Source organism: Notamacropus eugenii, chromosome 5 (assembly GCF_028372415.1).
Source record: "Notamacropus eugenii isolate mMacEug1 chromosome 5, mMacEug1.pri_v2, whole genome shotgun sequence".
Taxonomy (NCBI): Eukaryota; Metazoa; Chordata; class Mammalia; order Diprotodontia; family Macropodidae; genus Notamacropus; species Notamacropus eugenii.
The window spans coordinates 297,218,833-297,225,493 of NC_092876.1; the positions used below are offsets into that span (position 1 = coordinate 297,218,833).

Genomic DNA, 6,661 nt, shown 5'->3' on the forward strand with positions numbered 1-6,661 from the left:
TCAGCTTGGCCTCTACTCTATGTACTTGATTTACTTAAATGCCTAAGGGGTCTCCCTTATATGACAGTTTCACCTATAAAGCAGTCCAGGGAACCTATGATAACAAGACTCCTCTATGCTGCTATATGAGTTTCTACGAAAACGTAAGGAAAGTCCCTCTTTAAAGAGCAACAATATTGTGACGAAATGTATGGAGAGTGCATTGTGAACTGCAAAGTGCTATGTAAATGGCAGTTATTATTCTCAAAAGCTTTAAAATGTCCATTTCTTCAGGAGCTCTGCTGAGTTTATAGTATAATAGCAATATAATCTTAATAATAACAATGCCTTTACTGTGATGGTAGCTTATAATGACAATAAGACCTTTAAAAATGGGCTAGATCTTCAACTCTTTGGGGTATTTAGGAGCAGTCCTGCCTGAAGGCAAGCAGATGGACCAGATGACCTCAGAAAGCTGTTGCTCATCCAAGCATCCTCTAATTCTTTGCTCATCCTGCCATCCTTGGTGCGTGTGGGTTTTGCTGACCTTTCTATTTCACAGGGTGGCCTCACTTAATGTCCTCCACTAAAATGCTTTCACATCCACACTCTGAGCGGTTAAACATCTGCTGGGTTTCCACCCCAGTGGGGTGAGAAGGGATGTCTGGCTAGATAGGGTTTTTACAGATGAAGTGACTAGAATTAGTAATGGCTACCTGGGCTGATGATTATCATTGGAAGCCCCTCCACTCTTTGGAACACCTATAATTATTCAAAAAGAGCAGAGCTGAGCCACCAGAACATTCCACTGCTTGGTTTACAGAGTTCAATCCTCAAATGCAGATAAGATAGAGAATTATTTCCCCTGGCATCTGCTTTTTATGGTCATTGTATTTAGTTCATTCCTTGCCTCTCACTAAGGAAACTGAGGGTCATAGGCCACACAGTTTAGGATACATAGCTTGCTGATCTATTCTCAAGGAAACTTAGCCATGAGGACACAAATGATGAAGGAAAAACAACCTGAAGTGGTGAAGTTTGTCTTCAGGACCCCCATAGAAGACATCTTTTTAGTGGCACCATCCTCCCTGCTCCCATTCTTAACCCAAGGGGCTTGGCTTTTGTGATGCTTCCCAAGGTCTTCCCTGGCAATTACTCAGGGCACTAACTTGAGTCTAAGGAGTTTCAGTGCTTCACAGGATCCATCTGGAGACGGAAGAGATTTCCAAGGCCATTAAGTCCAACCATCTTGTTTTACAGATGAAGCTCAGGAAGTTTAAAAGACTTGCCCAAGGTCACATAGATAGCATCAGAATCAGAATTTGAACTCAGGTCCTCTGATTCCAAAGAATTCCAAAGAAAGTGATCTTTCTAAACTCCACTTGTGCCTAGGAATCCTGAGTTTTCAATGTGTGTAAATGTCTTTTAGCAAACATGAACACATGCATGCAACTGTAAATTTGTCATTGTTTTTTCACTCTTCCAAATCCACTAAGATCACATTCAGAATTCATAGAACTGTTACAGTATCATAGTCTTTACAAAATTTGTAGGCGTCTAGCTGATAGAGCATTGGACTTGGAGTGAGGAGAGCCCAGGATTCAAATTCTGCCACCTCCCTCTAACCGCTGCTAGATGAGAGCTTGGGTGAGACCCTTAGAGGAGGCAATGTGGTTCAGTGAAAAGCGTACTAGATTTAGAGTCAGAGAACCTTGGCTCAAACACAGTCTTGGTCACTTAATGCCTGTGTAACTTTGCATAAGTCATCTCTTGGGCTATTTGTTTATCTCTGTAAAATTAGAGAAGATTAGACCAGATAACTTCTGAGGCTGCTTCCAGCTGTAAACCTGATTCTATAATGACTCCTATAAGCCTCAGTGTCCTCATCTGTAAAATGGGGATAGTCACAGCCGTGGTACCTAACTCTAGGGTTCTGATGGTACTCAGATGAGATGAATGATAAACTCCAAGGTCCTATAAAAATGTCAGATATTATTGGTATTATTTCCTTGATTGTTTCTAGACAAAGAATCACTCAGAGGCCAGAGCTCTTTTTAAAAACAAGCAGAGGACATGTTCAATTATCTGATCTAATGTTGGGGTTTTTTGTTTTTGTTTTTGGACCAAAGTGGTTTTCAGGGGCCTTAATTATCCAGGAGACTGACTGCAAAGTCATCATCACTTCTTTCCAGCCTTCTTAACCTCACTTACTTTTCTAAGTAGTCACTGCACACTAGCTTAAATAAAGGCAGCAGGGTCTGCCTTCAGTCTCTTTTCACACCACTACATTTTGTAAATGTCCACGAGATTAATCTTCCTTACATATCCCTCTCATATCATTCTTCTCAACACTAAGGCATTTGGATTAACTCCAAATACCTCCATCTGGTCACTGAAGTCATCTATCACCTTTCCCACTGTACTTCCCATCAGTCTCCAGGAGGAGCTCTCCACTCAAAGCAGGCCAGTCTCTTCTCTATTCTGGACACACTCTATTGACACAAACACACATAATGTTGTCATTTCTGCCCCATGGCTCACAGTATGGAGCTGCCTGCTTCTGGAAAGCTTTCTAGTCTCTTCAAATCCTATTCTAATTCTACCTATCATTTAAACTCTATTTCAAGTCCCTCCTTCCTCTATGGAGCCTTTCCTGCTCGATTCAACCCTAGAGATTCTTTCATTATCTAAAGTCTCATAGCATAGATTGCCTGCAGCTCACACAACTGGCCCCTTTTCATGAATGGTGTGACTATAACATGATGAAATCGGTTTTCTTGTTTGACTCATATTAATTATAATTTGAGGATAGGGAGCATGTCTTCTTTTTCATCCCCAATAACATAGAGTGTAATGGCAAAGTATGTTAGGAGAGGCAAGGTGTCTACTAATGTCGGTATAGAACATATGATCAGAAGAGCAGGGCTTGAATAAAAACTGACTGTTGTAAAATTTTAATAACCAAGCTTGGACCCAAAGATGTTGTATGAGAAGAGACTCCTGCCTTCTTCTTTGTGGAAACGGAGAACTGTGGACATGGAACCCTGTACATAACACCAGGTTTTTTGACATGTTGATAACTTTGACTAAACTTTTTTTCCTCTTTTTTTTTATTCTTTATTATAAAGGATAACTCTCTATGAAGGAGGGGGAAAGATATATTAGAAAATGTAGGTCATGTAAAGTCTGTTCATACAATTTTTTAAGCTCTAGGACTGAGTCTGAATGCTGCCCTTGCTAGCTTTGTGACCTTGGCCAAATCTCTTAGCCTCCACAAGCCTCAGTGAGATAATGAACGCAAAACTCTTTGCAAATCTAAACACTGGTCATTAATATTATCATCATCATCATTATTAATTTTCTTATAATATCAGGGTAAGGATGCTTTTTGTATTTACAGTACAAAGTTATTTATTGTAAAGATTAAAAGAGCATTTTGTTACATATAAAGCATTAAACAAAGGTAAGTTACTAGCAATAGCCGGTGATCTATGAATACTTCAATATTTTTGCTTTCTCATAAGCACTGACAAAAGTATGTCCTCCTGATCTCTCTAATATTCATGTGGTAACTTCCACTCTATTCCCCTCTTACTTTCCCAGTCTTCTTACAACTTAATCCCCAATGTACTCGCTTGATCCAGTGACACTTGACTACTAGCTGTTCCATGTCTCTTGGCTCCAGGCATTTCTCTGATTGTCCCCCAGGTCTGGAACATTCTTCTTCCTCTGCTCTGACTACTGACCTCCCTGGCTTCCTTTAAGTAAGTCATAACTAATATGATTTCATATAAAATGTATCACTTCATCTAATAAAGTATAATCATGACTTGAGACTAGGTTAGTACTGCGGTTAGCGTACTGGCCTGCAAAACAGGAAGATTTGGCTTCAGGTCTTGACTCTCCCACATATAGCCAAATCATGTCTTAGTGGCCTTGGCAACTCTAACACTAGAAGTCCCAGGAAACATACTGGATGGCATCCGTAGAGGGACTTTGTCACTGGGAGCTCCCTACTCACATAAAGCCACAAGTCTAAAAAGCAAACAGAAGACCACTGCTTATGTGGAAGTTTCTCCATTCTAAACTGTAAAGAAATGTCCAGTCCTCTCTAATCCTGCTTCACATGCTTATGTAGACCAAGGCCAAGAAGCATCATCCTCATACAGACTATAGAGGTGAAAGGAACAGTTAAGAGGGAAGATTTCTGCTTCGTCCTCACCCCAGTCACATGGGCTGTTTCTTCTATCGGCTGAGGGAACAAGGAATGGGTGAGTAGACAGTTTTCTTCCTCTTCTTGTATGCGTTCAGTATAATGACAAGAATTAGAGCATATGTTACTGAATGGTTATAAAACTATTACAAAGTATTTCCTCTCTAATGGATTTCTAAAATGTTTTTACATTAAAAGAGAAGGAAAAAAATCAGGAAATTTTACCTAGATGATAATACTTTTGGACCATGAACTGCAGCAAGATTGCTCATTTAACATGAGCAAAATCCCTAGATGGTAAAGACTGTTAAACAGTGAGTGCAATAGTGTGCTGGAAGAGGTTATGGAAACACTTTGATGACTCTGCCATCACATGCCCCATATGGGGGCTTGCTCTCCACTGATGCCAATCCCCCTTCATGTCTTCTTATTCTGAGCTGCTCTTCTCCATATTCTCCAATAATCCTTCACAGGTGGGCAGGAGAGTTCTCTCCCCCAACATGCTGAGTGTCTTCCCCTTCTTTACATTTCAGACATTCCAGCAGAACACACAGGCTATCCTTCTGCTTGCCTGTTTTCTTTCCAAGCCATACACTCTCTGATGGTGTCCTTCATGTCCCTTCTGCATCATTCCTTCTTAGTAGCAGATTGAAACCTGTTCATACCCACCATGTAGGTAAGGATGGCTGCAGCTTTAACTCTTTGGAGATTGTGGACATTATTTTTCAGTCACATGGCATCACTCTCAGTCAGTCAATAAACATTTATTAAGCGCCTACTATATGCCAGGCACATAGAGCTGGGGATACCAAAAATAGGCAAACAAGATTCCCTGACCTCAAAGAACTCACAACCTCATTGGAGAAACAATATGTAAACAAATATATACCAGTACGCTACATGTAAAATACAGAGGAAGTGATTAAAAGAGAGAAGGCACTACAACTAAGAGGGATTTTTAAAAGGCTTCCTGTTGAACATGGGATTTTCGTGGGACCTTGAAGGAAACCAGGGAAGTCAGTAAGCAGAGATGAGGTATAACAGCCTTCCAGGCATGGGGGGCATCCAGAGAGAATGTCCAGAGTTGAGAGATGGAGTGTCTTATTCGTGGAACAGCCAGGAGGCCAATATCTCTGATCAAAGAGTATATATTGGGAAATAAAGAGTAAGAAGGTGGAAAAGTAGGAAGGGGGCTAGATAATGAAGGGCTCTGAATGGCCAACAGAGGATTTCGTGTTTGTACTAGAAGGGATAGGGATCCACTGGAATTTAATGAATAGGGAGTGACATGGTTAGACCTGCACTTTAGAAAAATCACTTTGGTGAGTGAATGAAGGATTAGAATAAGGAGCAGGCAAGACCCCCACCCCCACTCCTCCTAAAGAGGCTACTGCAATAATCCAGGTGTGAAGTGATTAAGGGCCTGTACCAGAGTAGTGGCAGTGTCAGAGGAGAGAAAGGGGTATATTTGAGAGATGTTACCAAAGCAAAATTAACAGGGCATTAAAAGGATAGTGTTGGTTGTATTTGGCGGGGGGGGGCGGGGCTGATGGGTCTGCATTTCAGGGAGAAGTTCAAGGTTATTAAAACATTGCACACTTTTTCAAAGTCTATCCAACGCATTCTCTTCTGCCTGTTAACTTCTAACCCCAGTTCATTATTCATTTTTATTGGTGCACTAAGACGCAGGTACTGACAGATCAGCTCTGCAGGTTGTCTACTCAACTGCAAAAAGAAAATTCTGAACCCACCCATTATTGTTTTCTGTGTGGATAATTATATCTTTAAGAATACAAGAAGAATAAAAACCTTAAACAAACCTCCAACTGCGTTGGACAGCTTAGGAGCATTTCTGCCTAGAGGAAGCAGATAACTGACCTCTGAGGTCTCTTGCAGTACAAGGAATCTTCAGGCAAGGAAATTCCAGTGTTAGAATTATGTTTTCAGTTTAGAATAGTTTTACACCATACACTATATAGGGATTTGCCTTAAAGTTCAGGGAAAGTCCCAACTGTCCCAAAATATCTCCCCTACTTAGGTATTATAATGCCTGAAATTCCACCATTAGATACCAAATTCTACCATTCTACCTTTGGGCTAAGCTCTAAATTGACTCCTCCCCTGTGGTTGGTTTCCTTTTAAAATTCCCTAAATATTCAGAGGAATAACACATTAAGCAATCAGTTCATCATTCAATCAACATTGCTAAGTAATTCCTATGTGGGAGGCACTATGCTAAACACTGCGGCTAAAAAAACAAAAGTGAAACAGCTACCCTTGAGGAAGCTTACGTTTTAAAAGGCAAGAAAACACACTTGGATGTATATGCATATGTGTACATGTATGTATTATGTATGTATCTATAGTCATCTATATATGTGGGCATCTATGCTTATGTGCACATATATTGTAGTGTACATAACTAATACTAATAATTTAATAATTATTCTTATTATAAAATAATAAATT

General features: G+C 40.2%; 1 long non-coding RNA gene across 8 annotated transcripts in view; it reads right to left on the reverse strand.

The window, feature by feature from the left end:
- LOC140506244 (uncharacterized) overlaps nucleotides 1-6,661 on the reverse strand; it is a 444,115-nt gene that overhangs the window by 123,574 nt on the left and 313,880 nt on the right. The window lies entirely within an intron of this gene.